This window comes from Pan troglodytes, chromosome 10, assembly GCF_028858775.2.
Source record: "Pan troglodytes isolate AG18354 chromosome 10, NHGRI_mPanTro3-v2.0_pri, whole genome shotgun sequence".
NCBI lineage: Eukaryota > Metazoa > Chordata > Mammalia > Primates > Hominidae > Pan > Pan troglodytes.
The window spans coordinates 119,517,142-119,538,075 of record NC_072408.2 but is presented as its reverse complement, the minus strand read 5'-3'; the positions used below and the strand labels follow the sequence as shown (position 1 = coordinate 119,538,075).

Genomic DNA, 20,934 nt, shown 5'->3' with positions numbered 1-20,934 from the left:
CTCAAGCAATCCTCCCACCTTGGCCTCTCAAAGTGCTGGGATTACAGGCATGAGCCACTTCTCCCAGCCAAGAGTAAATATTTTTAAATAGCTACTTTTATTATTAAAAGTATTTACTGGAACTAAGAGTGGTCAGGTACCTCAACAGCTCACTTTTTCAACACCTAGTGTGGCAGATGTTCTAGCAGGTCTGTTTTTAAAAATCAAAATAAAATCACTTGTCACCTTTGCCATACACACCCATCAAAGGGAGCTGCATTTTAAGAGAGTAAGAGTTCTAGGGTTTTGGTGGTTGTATTGCCATAAAAATAGAGAAAATTTTTTGACAGAAACCTTATATAATTGCTGTTTATTTCCCTTCTCTGTGTCCTGTATGCCTGAACTCCAATAAATGAGAGTAAAAATCAAATCTGTGATAGAGTTTTTATTTATTTTCCTATCTATAGCATTCTTTATAGGATCCAGATCTGGGAGAGAAAGAAAACAAAGGACAAAGGAAAAGAAAACTTGCCCGTGGGACTTCCCAGCCATCCCTTTCACCTGGTACCTTTAGGTCCTTCTATTTTCGCAGGAGGCTCCGATCCCCTGGGCGCTTGATAATTCTCTGAGGTCATGGAGATCAGATACATGGACACTCATCCACCAACAAAGGCTTTCAGACACAAACCAAGCTGCCTCCCAGAGTACAGAGGTAGCGACTCTGCTCATCACTACAGAGGCACTGATGTCACTCGGTGTCCCTCTGGAGGAGCAAATGGACCCACAACCCCACTGCTTTGCTCCCCACCAGCTCCTCCCACACGCTGGTCCTAACGCTTTGCTGAGCACACAGTGGACTCTCCACGAACACTTGCTGCTTGATCCCTTGTACGCCCCCACTTTGGCATCTCATTAATGACCAGCCACTACCTCTGAAGCCAATTCCAGCGCTGGCCCCATCTCTCTTCCCAGCAGCCTTGCAAATGCCGCCATCCACCTTGACAGCCCAGAGAGGTTATGTGCCCCTTTTCCCCTCCTGGTCCTGGAAGACTGCACTGTTAACACCCTCTCCACAGGGTTAACGAGAATTACATGCCAGACTTTAGATAAAGGTACAGAGAGGGCATTGATCGGGTTGCCATTTGACCTACTTCCCTGTAGCTACTTATGGACCACATAGGCTGTGACATAAACCATGAACTTCCTCATTGTTCCTATAGATGTTAGGAGCCCAAGACTTTCTGTTTGAGATGTTTTCAGAACAGTTGAAGCCAACTAGTCTGAAGATTCCACCAAGGAGCTAAGTCAGCATAAGAATGCGGTTTCTTCAGCTTCCTGTCCCACGACTTCAGCCCGTACTCTTTGACCAATCAACATCTTGGCCCACTACCCATCCAAACTCCTTAAAATTCTAGATCCAAATTCTTCATGGAGGTGGATTGGAGCTTTCCTCCTATCTCCTCACTTGGCAGCCTTACAACTAAGACTTTCTCTGCTGCAACCCAGCATCTAGGCATATTGCCTTGCTGTACATCAGGCAATGGTCCTGGCACCATTACACCTTGACTGTCCCTAAAGAGAAAAGTAAATGAAGTTAGGATTAGCTATACTTCTTGAGAAATATAAAATCTCTCCCTGCTCTGCAAATGTCCCCAAAGGCCTAGTCACATTCTGGGATGGCAAATACCCAATGATGTAAACAAGGTGAATATCACAATTGCTATAACTTGTTAAAAGCCAATTACATGGCAGGCACAGAGATAGGCAATATGCTTGTATCTATATATTCTCATTTATCCTGACAATCACCCTATTTGTGGTTAGGACTACAGGCTTTGAAGTCAGACTGATCTGGGTTTAAATCCCAGCCCTGCCACCTATTGGGTGATCTTGGAGAAGTGAGGCAATCTTCCTAGGCCCCAGTTTCCTCACCTGTAAAGTTAGGGTAAAACTACCTAACTAAAGGGGTTGGTGTGAGAAGTCAATGGCAGAATGTATCTAAACCAATTATCATAGTCAATGTTTAGGTAAGGATGTGGATGGTGATGGTCGAGGAGGAGAAGGGACAGGAGGAAGATAAAGCAGTTTGGAGAGGCTAATTAACTTACCTAGGGCCACACAGCTAATGAGCGACAAATATAGGATTCCAGCCAGGTAAGCTCATTTTCAAATGAATTTTTTTAGCATCAAAAGACTCTCTTCAAGCATCTCACAACTCTGAGCATTTGCAGCTTACCTCTTACATGGCCCCATTCTGAGAAAGCTGAAAGAAACCCTCAGTGAGGCAAGAAGCACTGTTTAAAAACCCCTGCCCACTCCACTGCCTCTTGGGGTACAAAGCCCTTGCAGAGAATCAACAATGTAGGTCACGGCTTGTTGGGATCCTCTGGCTTCCCCGGAGAAACCAGGTGTTGCAGCTTCCCCAAATCAAGGGACTCATCAGACTACAAGCTTGTCCTCCGTAAGTTGTGTGCTCACTAGAAGGCCTCTACACCTGTGCAGGAGTAAGCTTAAGTCTGTTTCTGCTCAAATGTCAGTATGAGAGGACATCTTCCAGACTCCAAACCCTATCTCTCTATATAAAATTGAGCATTTCAAAGTTATTATTTGGGGCCATTCAGTTCTCCCATCCCTGGCTTAAGAAAAACAGATTTCTTTTCTGTTACTTGCAAACAAGAATCTTGAGTGAGACACTCGGTCAGGACCACCCATCCACCATCTTCACCTAGCTAAACCTCTACGCGTTATTCAAGGCTCTGTGTAAAAACCACTTCCTAAAGCCTTTCTCATTTGTTGAAGTGCCTGATTTGGGGCAGGGCTTCTCCAGAAGCAGGGCAGGAGAATGAAATGTAAGTTCAAGCAGTTTGTTTGGAAAGTGATCCCAGCAAGCATCAGTAGGGAGAGAAAAGGAGAAGAGAATAGAAGGAAGACATTGAAGAGTGCATCCTTGAACCTGTTCTCTGTGGGCGACTGGGGCTTCATTGCACTGAGGAGTTCTGGGGCAGGGAGAAAACATGTCTCAGAGTTATCCCACCTGAAGAGTGGAGAAGCTGGGGTATTTATACTCTAATTCTCATCTGTCATTGGTTGAGGGCCTTTCCTGGCGACATTGACTCCAAAGAACTTCTGCCTGAATCATATGTGACAATCAAGATAAAGTTCTTTACAATTAGTTGCATGCTGTCGGCACATAATAAAATGGTTAGTGCCAAGGGGATATGGGAGAGGCACCAAAAGTGTCTGCTCTAGTCTCCATGGTATCTTTTGTCATTTTATCCTATACTTGTCTTTCATAGCACTATGCAACTGTCAGGAAATGCATACATTTATTTGTTTGGGTCTGTTTCTCCCAACAAACTAGAAGCTCCATGAAATCAGGAACCACATCCATCATATTCCCAGCACCTAATAGAGTCTCAAGTCATAGCCATTGAATAATTGAACTAGAAAACAGATGGGTGGATGAATGGAGTGGTGGATGAATGGATGGACACAGTCACCTCTTTAAATTTTAACATGCTGTTGATACACTTAGATTTTAAAACAGCAGTTAAGGAAGAAATATTACCTCTCAAAATATAAGCCTGAGATGTAAGACCCAATCTCAATTTCAATTAAAAAAAGTTTAAATTTAAAACATTCAAAATTTAAACATTTAAACATATTAAACAAGTCAATATGCCAAAACATTTAAAATTTAAAAATTTCAATTAAAAAAATTAATTTTTTAAAGGATCTTAATTTCCTTGTGCATGAAATTGTATTCTACTTTTTTCCACACAATTTTCCATGGGTCTAAATTACCTTCATAATTATCACTGCAGTGGACACAAACAAAACTTTACTAAGAATAGTGTTTATTGTACCATTGAACTATAAACCTCCTTGCACAAATTATTTTTCCTTCTTCTGAATTTCCTTAGAATACCTTTTAAGGAGTAGAGTTACTCTGAGTAGGTGGCAAGAATTTCTAGTTGTCTGTTTCCCAATATCTTCTCCTCTTTGTTCCATAAAAATAGAATTTATAGCTGGACACAAGGCAATCTGGGATAAAGACTACATTTCCCAGACTCCCTTGCAGCCAAGTATGACTAGGTGACTGATTCCAGTCAATAGGATGCTAGCACAAAGGACACATGCAATCTCTGAGCCATGCCCTTAAAGAGAAGGAGCAGATCCCCACCTTTTCCTTTTTCTCCCTTTTAACTGGCTGGCATATGGACATGGTGGTGAGCCATGTTGGACCCTGAGATCAAGAAGAACTCCCATGGTAAGATAACAGAAATGAAAAGATAGTTTCACCACATAGAGCCTCCATACCAGATTGAACTTTTATTTGAGACAGAAGCAAACTACCTAATTTAAAGTGCTGTTACTTTGGGTCTCTACGGCATTCAATTCAGCCAGTCTCATTTTTATGGTTCTTAATCTCCAGATTGTTAGCATGACCCATTTAAAAGATATAATTATTGCAAAATTTGTGTAACAATCTACTGCATATAATGAGTAGGTTATTAAATCTCCACTATGCCCAAGCTCCCCAGGAATCCATCAGCAGTGTACTCTCCCAAAGTCAGAATATTAAAGAGATTCTTAGCCAAATAAATTTTTGAAATGTTGGTCAAAACAAAGCATAGTAACAGGATGTGCACTGGGTCTCTTCCTGTTGGCCCAGGATCGCAGGAGGTGAGCATCCCACATCAGCAGGACTGGAAGGCACCTTGGGGTAGGATCTCTGGGAAGAAAGAGATGATGGTAGCCTCATTGCTTTCCCAGTTTCTTAGATATATGGGTCCAGGGAGAAGTGGAACCCCACCCTCAAGGAAACCACTCACACCACCTACTCAGAGACCACACTACCAGCTGTGGCCATCAGCACACAACTGAACCTTTGAGCAAAGGGCCACCTTCCCTCTGTCTCTCCATCACCCAGCACCATAGATCTGCACCTTGAAAAGATGGAGGTGCTGAGTGCAGTGGCTGATGCCTGTAATCCCAGCATTTTGGGAGGCTGAGGTGGGCGGATCACCTGAGGTCAGGAGTTCGAGACCAGCCTGCCCAACATGGTGAAACCCCATCTCTACTAAAAAATACAAAAATTATCCAGGTGTGACAGCTTACGCCTGTAGTCCCAGCTACTCGGGAGGCTGAGGCATGAGAATTGCTTGAACCTGGGAGGTAGAGGTTGCAGTGAGTTGAGATCATGCCACTGCACTCCAGCCTGGGCAACAGAGTGAAACTCGGTCTCAAAAAAAAAAAAAAAGAAGAAGAAGAAGAGAAAAGATAGGAGGAAATGGAGTGAAGAGAGGGGTGTCTCACTGCAAACTGTATGCCTTTCCCTTCAACTCCAAACAGTTGAAGCTGTAGCTCAAGTCTGATCTGGGAGGAGAAGAAGATGAGATTTAAATTCAATTTGAGGTTATAATTGTAATAGGTTCATTGCCCAAGGCACATGGCAAGTCAATATGCCAAGAAACCAGGTTGCAGCAGAGAATGAGGTTTAATAGTAGGGCGGCTGAATGAAGACACAGGAGGAAACCTCAAATCTGTCTCCCTAAGGAGTTTGGGGCTAGGGTTTTTAAAGGTTTTGGGGTGGGCAGATGTGGAGATCATGGATTGGTCAAAGAATGCAGGGTGAAGTCATGAGACAGATAAAGAAACTGTATTCCCATTGCTGATTCAGCTCCTCTGTGGAGGTTTGTAAGCTGATTGGTGTCAGCATTTCCACTGGAATTCAGGATCTGCTTAAGCAATTCTTAAATAAAAGCCTTATCTAGTGCTATGTTACTTTCTGTTACAAGGAAGTGGGTCAAAGTGCAGCCTGATTAATGCTGAATTATGACTATATTTCTGTCCAAAATTTTTGTTAACTTCATGAGGATGGCTTCAGTACTGCAGTTCTATACTAGAATGGACTTTTAATGACTTAAATTAGCCCAAAAGTTGGGGAATCTGACTGAGGATGGGAAAGTCTATTTTACAATGCTCAGCTGGAAGAATGGTGGAGAATAAATAAAACCTTTTCATTATTTCATCCTCTGTATCATTTATAGCCACAATATGCTGTGTAACAAACCCACAAATAATAAAAGTTTATTATTCACACATCTGACTCCACTGGGAGTTGGTTGATCCAGGTTGGACTCAACTCCACCTGTCTCTCATCTTTCTTGGACCAACAACTACCCCAAGCATGTCCTCAAGGCAATGGCAAAGGTGCAAAAGAACATGTGGAAACACACAAGTCCTCTTGAAAAACAGTCTCAGAACTGGCACATCCCTGCTTCCTCATCCTCTTGAGATACAGGCTCAGAACTGGCACATCCTTGCTTCCTAGTCATTCTGTTGGCTAGAGCAAGTCATGTGGCCCAGCCTAGCATCAGAGGGGACAAGTCCCTCAAAACTAGATGGGAAAGGGAATGTTACAGGGAAGGGGGTAGAATTAAGGCAGTGATTCAATCCACCACACCGTGCTAAGCCATCACTGTTGAATTAACCTAATACAAAAATTTGACCAGTTTCTTTATCAGTTTGACGTGTCAGGTCCTTTAACATGCTAAGAAGAACTCCGAATCTCCACTAATGGCATGTGTCTCACTTGACCAGCAGAACATTTTTGGGGGGCTCCTTGCAGAGAGTTTAGCAAAGGCTCCCACAAGTGGGGCCCAGACCCTTGGTCCAGCTCTTCCCTCTTCTCTTCAGTCACTCTTCTTTACTCCTCAGTTACAGCCATTCCTTTACTCTAGTCTATGGCTGCACAGCACAGGGCAAAGAGCATGAAGGCTGGAGACCTGTTCCCTAGCACCCATGTGGGCTTGGGCAAGCCGCTTAATCTCCCTGAGCATCAATGTCTTCATCTATGAGGCAGGCCATTGTACCTGCCTCAGTTTCCCTAGTGATAATCAAACCAGACCATCCAGGCAAAAGTGCTTTGTGAATAACTCCTGATCTCCTGGGCAAATCTCTCATCCCAGCTCCTAATACTGGGCTCTGACCATAGTTAACTCAAAGAGAATTTGTTGCAAGTCTCAACATCTGGCTATTTTCTTCAGCCTTGACATAGGACCAGAAGGGAAAGTATGGGCAAAGAAGTGGGGAGTGGGAAGAGGTGATGATGTTAGTTTCCTGGAATATTTTAAAACCTAAGAGAGTCTTCATGTAGTTTATGTCTATAAAGTGGAAAGGGAAACAAATACAAAATAACCCTGAAGCTGAGCCAGCTTATCTGCATCTGATGGCAACTTTTGTCCTCCAAACTTTTCCAGACATACAGGCAGCTTAGTTGGTATTCAGGAGGTGGCTGTGCTTGCTAAAACCACCTAGTACTTATCCCAAGTGGAATCCCCTAACTCCTTCTGCTCTGCTCTTAATCGCAAAAATGGAGGTGATGGGGAAGGAAAGCTTACTTCTGATTAATAGCATACAGTACATTTTGCAGTTAATGAACTCATAGCTCAAATTATTTCAAATCATAATTTCAGGAATGTGGGCCCTGCTGTAAGTTTCTGGTTGGACACTGTCAACATAGAAAATGTGAAGATTGGTGCCTGCATCTTGGTTTTCCTTTCTTCTGATGAACCACATCTCTTCTTTGTTATGTTTCATTACTGTCTCTTTGTCTCAAGGCCTTGAACCACAGACCAGTCAGTGCTTGGAATTGGAATAGACATTAGAACTCATTGAGCTAAACCATAACATCTTACCATCTCTATCACTCCCCAATATAAGATTGAAATAACCCACTCCATTTTTGGCAAACATCCTCCCACACTCAGCTGAAATACCTCCAGGGACACAGAACTCACTAAATCTCAAGGCAGTGCCTTCTGCCACAGGATAGCTTCAGACCTGACCTTAGGTGAAACTACCACCCACCTTCTCATAGCTACCTTAGCCCTGATTCTGCTCACTGAGGCCCCAGAAACCTTATTCCCTCTCTCCTATGGTTGTCCTGTGGATAAAAGATAATAAGCATTACATCTTCTCTCTGAGAAATTTTAGCCACCAGGCTTGAACTTTTTCAACTTCCCGCATTGTACCAGATTCACACCCCCATCTATCATTACACCTTTTCCTTACATCTAAAGAGTAAGGTGACCTCTTTTTCTGCTCAAAACTCACCTTTCTACCTATACTCTCGACTCCATCTCCTCCTGCCCTCTCTGTGGCTTTGATGGTTGAAATAAACTTGGGAATCAATTTTTAAAAGAGATAAAGAAAAGTTTGTATCCCAGTGCATAGCTTGAGAGACTGAATGAATGATGAAGTCATCGACTACAAGATGGAGGGAGAAGGAGGAGTAGGTCTGGGAGGAAGGTCATGAGTTCAGAGTGGGGCCATGCTGAGTTTGAGGTGTCTGGGGACACCGAAGGGAAGAAGTCTAGCAGGCAGATAGACATAAAATCCTGAGGTTTGGGAGAGAGGGCTGTGCTGGGGATGGAGATGAAGGGATCATCAGCCCAGAGAAGGTGGTTGGGACATGAGAATGGATAAGATTGCCTAAAGAGGTATAAAGAGTGACAATGTCAGAGATATCTTTGGAATGGTATTTTGGAGAACCTCAACTTTTAAGAGGTAGGCGAAGGATGAGACAGAGGTTTGAAATGCCAAGGAAAGCCAAGAGAATCTGCTGAAGTGAAATCCAAAGGTGTAAGTGTAGAGAAAAGGGGTGATCAATCATGTCAAGTGCAAAAGTAAAGTCCGGCAAAAGAGCATGTGGAAAATGTCCAACAAACTTGGCAATTAGCAGACCAGGTGCAGACTCGGAGAGTGTAATTCCCATAGAGGGATAGGGGCAGAAACCAACAGCAGTGGATGAGAGAAGGCTGAAGGAAGTGGAAGTGAAGGTTGCAAAAATAGATTTCCCCATTTCTGAGAAGCTTACATGAGAATAGGAGGAGTTTCCGACTTAGGAGTGAAGATATAGTGGGTGGCTGCATGGCTAGTAAAGATGGTCTGACAAAAACTCTTCTCTCTCACCAATCTATAATATCTTAAAAATCATTATATTAAGAATTCACTTGGGGAAGCAGAGGTGGGTGGATCACTTGAGGTCAGGAGTTCGAGAACAGACTGACCAACATGATGAAACCCTGTCTCTCCTAAAAATACAAAATTAGCTGGGAGTGGTTGTGCATGCCTGTAATCCCAGCTACTTGGGAGGCTGAGGCAGGAGAATCGCTTGAACCCGAGAGGCGGAGGTTGCAGAGAGCCAAGATCGCGCCATTGCACTCCAGCCTAGGCAACAAGAGTGAAAGTCTGTCTCAAAAGAAAAAAAAAAAAGAATTCATTAAGGATTTATTCCTTTAAGTCAGTGGCTTGTTCTCCTTGGAAATGTAAAAAAAAACTCAGCATGGCTAACAGTTGTTTAACAAACATTTATTGAAGTCTTCTTCTGTGCCAGGCATATTGCTAGGCATTAGAGATCATGAAATGGATAAGATATGAAAGTAAAAATAATTGTTAAATTAATTTCCGGCATTCTTAAGAAAAAAGCCAGAAAACCCACCAGCTCCTAGAAGTGTATGTAGACTTTCTTTCATGCATGTTTGACTTTTTATTTTTCACTTTTATATCAACCTTATCGAGGTATAATTTGCATACAATAAAACAAACAGATTTTAAGTGTGCAGTTTGATGAGTTTTGACAAGTGAAACCACCACCCAAATCAAGAAAGAGAACGTGTTTCTATCATCCCCACAAGTTCTTTCCTGTTTCTTTCTCATCAAACCCACCCCCAGGCAACCACTTGTCTGCTTTCTGTCACTATAGATTGGTTTTGCTTTTTCTACAGTTTCATATAAATGGAATTGTACCCTTTTCTGTCTGGCTGCTTTTGCTCAACATAATGTTTTTGAGATTTGCCCATGTGGTCACGTGCATCAGTGGTTTATTTCTTTTTATTACTCAGTAGCATTCCCATGGATGAATATATCCGAATTTATGTATCCATTCACCTGTTGACAGACATCTGTGTTGTCTCCAGATTTAAGGAATTATGAATAAAGCTTCTCTAGACATTCCCAAACAGATCTGGTCATATGTTTTCATTTGTCTTAGATAAATAATTTAATTGTGTGACTGCTGGGTCATATAGTAACTATACTTTTTACCTTAAAAGAAACTATTCAGGCTGGGCGCAGTGGCTCTTGCCTGTAAGCCCAGCACTTTGGGAGGCCAAGGCAGGAGGATTGCTGGAGCCTAGAAGTTTGACACAAGCCTGGGCAACATGGTGAAACCCCATCTCTAGAAAAAATACAAAAATTAGCCAGGTGTGGTGACACATGCCTGTCGTCCCAGCTACCTGGTAGGCTGAGGTAGGAGGATCACTTGAGTCCAGGAGGTCAAGGCTGAAGTGAGCCATAATCACAGCACTGCATCCTGGGCAACAGAGCAAGACCCTGGAAGAAGGAGGAGGAGGAGAAGGAGGGGGAGGGGGGGAGGAGGGGGAGGAGGAAGGGGAAAGGGAAGCGGAAGGGGAAGGGGAAGGGGAAGGAGAAGGAGAAGGAAAAGGAGAAGGAGAAGGAGGAGGAGGAGAAGGAGGAGAAAACTATCCTACCATTTTCTGCAGTGGCTACACCATTCCCAACAGTAACGTATGAGAGTTCCAGTGGCTTCATATCCTCACCAGCATTGGATATTAATTATCTGTTTTCAAAAGCCATCTCAGTGGGAATATATGTCACTTATCAGCTATGTGTTTTACAAATATAGTCTTTAAGTCTGTGGCTTGTCATCATTTTCTTAACAGTGTCTTTCAAAGTATAGAAGTTCTACATTTTTATAAAGTCAAATTTATCATTATTTTATGGTTTAAAAAGCCATCTCAGTGGGAATATATGTCACTTATCAGCTATGTGTTTTACAAATATAGTCTTTAAGTCTGCGGCTTGTCATCATTTTCTTAACAGAGTCTTTCAAAGTATAGAAGTTCTACATTTTTATGAGGTCAAATTTATCATTATTTTATGGTTTATGCTTTTTTGTCTTAGCTAAGAAATCTTTGTCTAACTCAAGGTCACAAAGATTTTTCTCCTTTTTTTATTAGTAGTTGTAGAGCTTTAGGTTTTACATTTAGGTTTCTGATCCATTTTGAGCTAATGTTTGTATATGATGTAATACATGGGTTGAAGTTCATTTATTTCCACGTGGATATCCAATTGTCCTAGCACAATTTGTTGAAAAGACTATTATTTCTTCATTGGACTGTCTTGGCACCTTTGCTAAAAATTGACTAAATATGTGCGGGTCTATTTCTCAATTATCTTATTTCATTTAACTACTTTTCTCTCCTTTTGCCAATAACATTTTATATTGACTACTGTAGCTCTTTAATAAGTCTTGAAATCAAGTGGTATGAATCCTCCAACTTATTTTTTCAAAACTATTTTGGCTATTCTGGGTCCTTCTCACTTCCATATAACTTTTAGAATTCGTTTGTCAATTTCTTTACAGAAAAAAAAAGTCTGTTTGGATTTTTTTTTTTTTTTTGAGATGGAGTTTCACTCTTCTCACCCAGGCTGCAGTGCAGTGCCATGATCTCAGCTCACTGCAACCTCTGCCTCCTGGATTCAAGCGATTCTCATGCCTCAGCCTCCTGAGTAGCCAGGACTACAGGCATATGCCACCACGCCTGGCTAATTTTTGTATTTTTAGTAGAGACAGCATTTCACCATGTTGGCCAGGCTGGTCGCCAACCCCTGACCTCGAGTGATCCGCCCGCCTCAGCCTCCCAAAGTGATGGGATTCAGGCGTGAGTCACCATGCCTGGCCCTGTTTGGATTTTGAGTGAAGATTAAGCCTATAAATCAATTTGGGAAGACTTGACATCTTAACAATATTGAGTCTTCCGACCCATAGTATGGAATATCTCTGCATTTATTTAGATTTTCCTTCATTTCTCTCAGCAATGGTTTATAGTTTTCAGTGTAAAGATCTTTATAGCATTTTACGTCTGTTTCTAAGCTTTTCATGTTCTTGGTACTATCATAAATAGTGTTGTTTTAAAATCTCATTTTGCAATACTTATTCCTAGTATATAGTAGTAAAATTAAATTTTTTATATTGCCACTGTATCCTGCAACCTTGCTAAATTCTCTTATGAGTTCTAGTCATTTTTCTAATAGATTCCTTAGGAATTTCTACATACATGATCATGTTGCCTGAAAATACAGTTTTATTTCTTCCTTTCTGAACTGTATGCCTTTTTCTTTGCCTTATTGCCATGGGTAGGACCTCAAATCCTGACCAGAAGTGGCAAAGGGGAATAATCTTGCTTGCTCCCATATTAGAGGAAAAGCTTTCAGTAGTCAGTTATTAAGTACGATATTACTTGTAGATTTTTCTTAGGTGCCCTCATGTATGCTTTTTAAAAATCTTAAATAGTATCATTGTTACTATTAATATTATAAAGAATAAGCATGTTTACTGTAAAAAAAAAAAGAAAGAAAAAAGAAAACAAGACCAAAGCATATGACATAAAATGCTGAAGCCTTCTGATCCAGTCCTACCAATCTCCTAGGCAAATTATTTGGATACTGAAAGAGGTAGAGTAGGAGAGAGATATGATGGAGACCAAAAAGAGAACAGATTTTGTTTTGAAGGAAAAAATTACCTCACCATTTAAAATGAAAAATAACCTGAGTTATCTAGAGCTGCACATCTTTTTGATGGGGGAATTCTCCTCTTCTCCTGGAGTCCTATCTGAGCCCTTCATTCTGAGTTGGCTCTCTTCTCTGTATTCACATCAAAAGGAATACTGTTCTTGGAGTCAGAAGAGTTGGGATGAGAAGGCACACAACCTAGCAATGAAGAGTCTGAGCTTCAGAGTCAGGCCCACCAGAGGTCCCACCTTCACCATAATTCTTACTTATGTATGGCCTCCCTGAGCCTCCACTTGTACATCTCTTAAAAGGAATGATAATAGTTCAGGTCTCCTGGGAAACAGTATAGAGATTTCTTAAAGAACTAAAAGCAGATCTATCATTCTATCCAGCAATCTCACTACTGAGTATCTACCCAAAGGAAAAGAAGTCATTATGTGGAAAACACACATACACACACATTTACAGCAGCACAATTTGCAATTGCAAAGATATGGAACCAATCTAAGTGTCCATCAACCAACGAGTGGATAAAGAAAATGTGGTCTATATACACCATGGAATATTACTCAGCCATAAAAAGGAAAAAAACAATGTCTTGTGCTGCAACTTGGATGGAGCTGGAGGCCACTATTCTAAGTGAAGTAACTCAGGAATGGAAAACCAAATATAGTATGCTCTCGCTTATAAGTGGGAGCTAAGCTATGAGGATGCAAAGTCATAAGAATATCATGAATTTTGGGGACTCAGGGGAAAAGTTTGGGAGGGGGTGAAGGATAAAAGACTACATATTGGGTACAGTGTACACTGCTCAGATGATAGGTGTGCCAAAATCTTAGAAATCACCACTAAAAACTTATCCATGTAACCAAAAACCACCTGTACCCTCAAAACTACTGAAATAAAAATAATAATAAATGATAACTAGTAGCAAAAAAAACTACTCCAGGTCTCCTGGGATAGAGATGTGACATGTGAGAAGTACTACCTGAATGCAATATGTTAGCACTTTCCCTGTGCATAGCAAATCTTCCATGAATGTGGGCAACCACTGGCCATCTTTGGGCCAATCTCTTAACCTCTAGGACTCCATATAATGGGGATACCCCTACCTGCCTCCCAAGATTATGTGGAAATAAAATGATAGCATAAATATCAAAGACACAGCCAAGCAACAAAGTCAGGCTGGTACCCAGAGGTAGGAATCAGACTTGGCTTAAGATCCATTTGTTCCTTTCACTCAAAATCGATTTCCCAGTGAGCTATAGCACTTCCTCCTTTATTGATCAACCTCTGAAACTGGCCTATATTATTTTAGATAGGCAATACCCTCAATCTTTTAAAAAAGATTTTTTAAATGTGTTTACTCTGGAATAAACAAATTTCTTTTTTTCCTCCTTCAAAACTGTTAACCTTTCCAAATGAAGTTCCAAAATGAAAGCGTGTTTGGTGAACCATCCCATCCTGTGAATTTTGGTTAGGATATACACCAGAAGCAATACCAGTTATCTTAAGTCTATACGTCTCTGATCCTTGTGTATGGATTAGGGTTGCCAAAATTTAGCAAACATAAACACAGAAAGCCCAGTTAAATTTGAATTTCAAGTAAACAATGAATAATTGTGTATGTAAGAATATCCCATACAATATTTGGGACATACTTATGCTAAAAATTATTCCTTGCTTATCTGAAATTCAAATGTAACTAGGATTCCTGTATTTTATCTGAAAACTCTGTATAGATTTCCTTCCCTAAATGTTGTATATAAAACTTACAGCAAACTGCTAGAAGGGATGAGAACTCAGACAGCAGAAGGGAACAGCATAGATGAAGTGACTTCAGATTTTCACAATGGTGCCAGGTATTTTAGAGACTTTTCCTCACTTAATCGTCACTCACACATTTAACTAGAGCCCTATGGGTTGGCATTATCTCCTGTTTTACCAATGAGGCAATTGATGATGAGAAAGATCAAGTAGCTTGTCTTAAATCTAAAGTAATTATCTAAGAGAGCTTCACGGAAGAAGAGGCCATTTCAAGTAAACAGAATCTCTCTCTCTCTCTCTCTCTCTCTCTCTCTCTCTCTCTGTGTGTGTGTGTGTGTGTGTGCGTGCGTGTGTCTTTGTCTCTCTCTGTCTGTCTCTCTCTCTCTCTCTCTGCCTTTCTCTCTCTCTCTGTCTCTCTCTCTCTCTTTTTCCCCGCCCTCATCTGGTCCTTTCTTATGCTGCTGCTGCTGCATGACAATCTCAGCTTGGTGGCCAGCCAGTGGTAAGAGTGTCACTTGGAAGAAATAAGAGGTCCCACTTGGGCCTTGAGACTAAGTCACTTGCCCCAGAGACCTGTACAGGTGTGGGGCACTTGCCGGATAATCACTAAGAAAACCTCTGCTTTCCCATTTGTCACTGCCCCTTGTGTGCATAAAACCTCAGCTAAGAGGTGGAGCAGCTGGGCCACGTGAGACTCAGACACTCCCTGCATCCTCCCACCAAATTCCACCAAATTCTCAAAACAATGTCCAGCAATAACGGGTGAGGTTGGAGATAAGAGTTGGGGTGGTGTTGCGAAGGAAGATGACAGAGAGCCATGGAAGAGCACCGCAGGCAAAGGAGGGCCACTCAGGGAGTATGAACCAGGCAGCGGCAGCGCTGAGAGGGCTGAGCTTCTGACAAAATCTTATTGACAGGCTGATGAAACACTTTCAGCTTCAAGAGGAGTTTTCCTGTAAGAGTGTGCAGAGCGAATTAGATACCAGTTAGAAAGCCATTGCAAGGCTCCTGGCCTTCAATCAGCAAATATTTATTGGGCAAATCCTAACTGCTGAACATCAGTGCAAGGCACCATCCTAGGTGCCAGGGACACAATGGAGAACAAGAAGGGAATAGGCTTTGCTCTCCTGAAGCTTATGTTCCAACAAGAGACAGATAAATGGCAAATAAACAAGTCAATAAATAGGCACAATGATTTTAGGTGGCAGTAAGCATTTTGAAAAATATAAACCTAGATAATGGGATGGTGAGGAGCAGGGGGCATCACTAGAAAAAGTGATCAGGGAAGGAAAGTTTGGCTTGGGTCAAGATCCAGAAGCTCAGAAGGAGCCAGCCATACAAAGATCCAGAGGGAGAGCATTCAAAGCAGAAGACGCAATAAACAAAAGGACCTTGAAGAGGGAACAGATGGGCCACGTGGCAGGAGCAAAGGCAGTGAAGAGGAGAAGGCAAGCAGTTGAAATCAGAGAGGTGGGAAAAAACAAATCATGTAGGCCTTGTAGACCAAGGTAAGAAAGGCAGACTTATCCCAAGTGCAAGGCTGAGATGTTGGATGAAAATGTAAGTAATGGCATCAGAAAGAAAGGTTCCAAAGATCACTCCAAAAATGGAGAAGATGAGCTTTATGACAGGTGGGATGAGCAGGACCCAAGAGAAGTCTGAGTCAAAGGTGACCCCATGTCACCAGCCAGAGTGACAGCTGTGTCATGCACAAACTCTCTGCTTCTGATGTCAAAACCAATATAAGCCAAAGTAAATACCATCCAATGGGTCACAATACATCTGTAGACAGTACAAACCAAGAAATTGCTGAAGGAAATGTCAATGCCAGATTCAAATGCTGATCCCTGGACAGTATGGTGTCAACATTTATTTTAAAACTCTGAGCAAGAGTCAAAAACCAAGCTGCTCTATTTTTTCTGAATGAGCCAAGGGAAATCTTGCATTAGACTCATGAATAGAAACCTAGCCGAATGGCACCCAGTCCTTCCCGGGTCTTGTCATTTCCAAACTCTTTGTATTCATTTGTGTTTTCCTATGTGCTCTCTGCTAGTCAACCCAAATGATTCCCATCAGCATCGGGGGCAGGAGCAGGCATGACAAGACCTGCATGGTGTTCATGCTCAGGATATCAACTTGTCTTCATGCTCCACAAGAGGCACTCAATCACTAAAGGCTATGATTAATGATAGCACAGTGGCCCAGACTGAAGAAATGGGGCAAAAGAAAAACTGTGGCAAAGAGGATGTAGCTAAAAGGACAAATTCAAGGGTAACCTGGGAACATCACTGACCTTCCCATTCCCTCCCAGTGCAGATTCATCCAGCATTTTCTCTACCCATTCAGTGGACATTAGTGTGGTATAGAAAGTGGCTTTGAAATCAGACAAATTGGTGTTCGCCCCCAGGCTCTGTCACTTTCTCGGTGCATGATCTTAAGCAAGTCTCTTAATCTTGAACTGTCCAATATGGTAGCCACTGGCCACAAGTGGCTGTTGAGCACTTGAAATTTGGCTGATCAGAATTGACTCACATTCAATTTCTTTTATTTTAATTGACACAGAATAACTGTACATATTTATGGGATATATAATGCTTATTTGATACATATATAGTGATCAGCTCAAGGTCATTAGCATATTCATTATTTCAAAGATTTATCATTTGTGTTGGGAACATTCAATATCCTCCTTTTAGCTATTTGAAACTATGTATCATTATTAGCTATAGTCATCCTTGTAGTGTTATAGAACACTAGAAATTATTCCTCCTATCTGGCTGTAATTTTGTATTCTTTAACAAATCTCTCCCCATCTCCATCTTTCCCCTACGCTTCCCAGCCTCTAATATCCACTGTTGTACTTTTACTTCTTTGAGGCCCACTTTAAGCTTCCACATATGAGTGAGAATGTGTGATGTTTAACTTTCTGTTCCTGGCTTATTTCACTTAACATAGTACCCTCCGGTTCCATCCATTTCACTTCAAATGACAGAATTTCACTCCTTTTTATGGCTGAGTAGTATTCCACGGTGTATATATAACACATTTTTTAAAAATCCAATCATCTGTCACATTCTATTTCTATTGGACAGTGTACCTTGCCCCCACTGAACCTCAATTTCTCATCTTTAAAATGGAATGTGGGGGCCAGCAATTAAAATCATTTTGAGAACTCAATGACATATTGCACTTAAAGTGGGATGTCTGGAACTCAGGAGGCAGGCAAAAATGAAATCTATCCTATCACTACTTTTAGCTCCCAGGCCTTATTTCATTTAACGAGATATTCTCAAAATAGCTGTTTAAGGCAAGTAGAGTTATTCTCATTTTGCAGGTGAAGACGCTAAGGCTAAGGGAAGGTAAATAATTTGGCCAAAGGTACATAGTGTCCAGCTGAGCTAGGATTCATAGGAAATTACAGATGTTAAAAAATAACAGAGCTGTAAAAATTAATGGCACTAAGGGATGCAGTGTTCATCAAAAGGGTACTGTACTTCTGGACACAGAAAGATGTTCATAATGTTTTTAAGTAAAAATAAAAGCAAGTTATTGCACCATATGCTTAGCAGGATCTCATTTTATAGGTGTGCACATGTAAATGTGGTAAATGGCCTTATTCCTCCCCCACTTCTCCTTTCAGTCCTCCCCCTAGAGATTTCTGGGCTTTTTTTTACACTGAAAGATGGTCAAGGCTGGGCACGGTGGCTCACGCTTGTAATCCCAGCACTTTGGGAGGCCGAGGCGGGCGGATCACGAGGTCAGGAGATCGAGACCACGGTGAAACCCCGTCTCTACTAAAAATATAAAAAATTAGCCGGGCGTGGTGGCGGGCGCCTGTAGTCCCAGCTACTTGGAGAGGCTGAGGCAGGAAAGTGGCTGAACCCGGGAGGCAGAGCTTGCAGTGAGCTGAGATCACGCCACTGCACTCCAGCCTGGGCGACAGAGCGAGACTCCGTCTCAAAAAAAAAAAAAGATGGTCATGATATTTCAGTGCGGGGGCGGGGGGGATCAAAGGATACAATGTGAACTACATGAGCCCATTTTGTCAGAATGTATAGATTTATATAGGATAAGTACAATTACCCTCTCCTTTCCTGCCCCTTCAAGTATCCCCCCCATGCTTTTGGAATGAAGAGAGTCATGAGGCATTGTTGAGCGAAAAAGACAAATGATTGTGCAATAAACATAATGTGATCCCGTCTTGTAAAAAGAAATATTTGTATACATACGGCAAGTGGAAATCCATTTGCTCTTCCCTCTTCCCTTCCTTAACCCCACTCCTCCCCAAGAGGCAGGAACCCTGATCTCGTTGGGTCCAATTCCAACGGACATTGATTGGTCCATATTTACCAGTGGGTGGGGAAGCTATGTTCTAATAGGTGTGTTCTTCTTACATCATACTCTTTAATCGATGGATTCTCATCTCTTCAGTCACCTGTCCCATGTGGTCAGAGGGATATAAGACTCCAAGATTCAGACTGGACTTGGGGAAGGACAAAGATCCCTTAATACATCTTGGTAATAAGCCATGTGCCCCAGCTTACGAAAAAGAGCCTCACTGGGGTTTCAGCACAAGCCCAGCTAACTGTAGCATGGCACTTTCTTCCCCATTGTTTCGTGTGCACTTCTTTGCATGGAAAACCTTGGGACAAAAGGGGTGGCTGAGCCCCTTGGCTTACCAACTTAACCAGATACCACCTAAAGCTTCCCAAAGCTCACAATGGCCACTAACATGCACAAAGAAAATTGGAAGGATATATTTCAAACCAATTTTTTAAATGATTGCTTCTTGGAAGTAAGATTATGATGTTTTATGTTTTATTTTTATGCTTAACCATATTTTCCAACTTTTCTACCAACGGTATTTGTTACTTAAATGGAAGGAAAAACAGTAAGAAGGATGATCATTTATAACATTAAATGGGACAATCCCTGTGTTGTTAGTACTTCTTACATTTTTGGAAGAAAACTAAAATATTCTAAAGGAAAATATCCCCTCCTCACTTTTCAGAAAAGCATCAGTCTCCTCTTTTAAAAAGTGTATGGAACCCACGATTTAAGATCTGGGCTTCTCCATAGTGTAATATTCACAGAACATAACCTTGTCACCCAAAAAACAGATTTTTGACCTTAAGGTTTTATTACCTTATTTGCTTTTACAGATCTGTTGTAGAGATGTTTATTTTCAGCAATGCAAGTGATCCATTCTCTCCATCTTCTCCCTACTCCTGCCCTCTCCCTGTCCTGCAGTGCCTTTGAATGGCCCAGGGGAAAAAATCAGCCTTCAGCAGAGGTAGACAGGCTTCCCTGTTGTATCGTCTGCACCTGTGTTCAAGTGTCATTTGTTTTCTTATCTGTGTCCTGACTTATTTCAAATTGCAGAAAATTGTTGAAGAATTGTCTGACTCAAATTAACACAAGTTTCCAGCTTACAATTAGAAATTATCCAATATCAAATGTCCCTATGAAAAGCCCGAACTCCAAATCAGAGGTTACAAATCAGCAGCCTGGGTTGGGGAATTTGGCCCACAAATGTTTTATTTAGCTTTGAATATATACGGTCTTCATAGTGCTTTAAATTGGAATTCATTACCCATACAGTACTTATAAATAGGGAGATTTTACTCCACAATTTGGATTCTCAGTTTCTCTTGAAAAATCTGAAGATATGGCAGTTCTCTGGGCACATGGAGCCACTTGGCAACCTCAACTTGTGGCTAAGTAATAGGGCATGGGCTCTCCTGTTCACCACAGTCCCCACCACTCCCTATTGTCTCCCAATTCCATGGTCAAGTTTTGATGGCCATTTACCTTCTTACACATGGATCACTTTAGTCATTCAGGTTACCTGTCAGGCCACTGTAGACATCTGAGTTTGCAACTTCTCATCTGAGTCAAATAAAGCAAATTCAGACACATTGTTTATTTGCTCTTACAAAATTATTTCTATTATTCAAATTGCATGAGAAAAAGAAAAGTATGTGGAGTGGATGATAGCAAGTCAGTCACAGTGTTAAAAGATCTAAATTTTAGTCTTTCTTGGTAAGTGTGCAACCACTTACTAGCAGGGAGGACTTGAATAAGATACATCCCCTCTCTGGGACTCAGCTCCTCCACTTACAAATTTTTATTTAACAAACATTTATTGAGCAGTTCTTGTATTCAAGGCATTCCACTAAGAAAAGATGGAGACATAAGAGTTGTGCTGATTTTAAAGAATGGCTGGAAATTCTTTGACATACCTCCTAATGAAAGGTAGAGTTTCTTCATTGATCAAATGGGAATTATAAAACCTACCTCAGTGAAGGACTGATCAAATAAGTCCATACAGAGAAAACCCTGTACACAGCACCAAGCACTTAGTAGGTACTAAGTAAAAGCTTGTTCCCATTGGTTTTTTTCAGGATTCATATTTTTAAGCAGGGGATATCCTTATAGACCTATGGGCTTTAACAGGTATGTGTGTTCACCAGACTTACTATACAGATATGGACACTAAAGAACAAGAACATGATGGAATATTCTTTGAAAAATGGATGATCATTAAAAGTCACAATCCTTGAGGTTCACGGCCATGATTTTGAT

General features: G+C 41.4%; 1 protein-coding gene and 1 non-coding gene across 8 annotated transcripts in view; one reads left to right on the top strand and one right to left on the bottom strand.

Annotated features, from left to right (window-relative positions):
• RPH3A (rabphilin 3A) overlaps positions 1-20,934 on the bottom strand; it is a 320,776-nt gene that overhangs the window by 193,731 nt on the left and 106,111 nt on the right. The window lies entirely within an intron of this gene.
• Positions 14,159-14,300, top strand: MIR1302-1 (microRNA mir-1302-1). Its single transcript, NR_035653.1, has one exon. It is a non-coding gene; the product is annotated as a microRNA mir-1302-1 (primary transcript).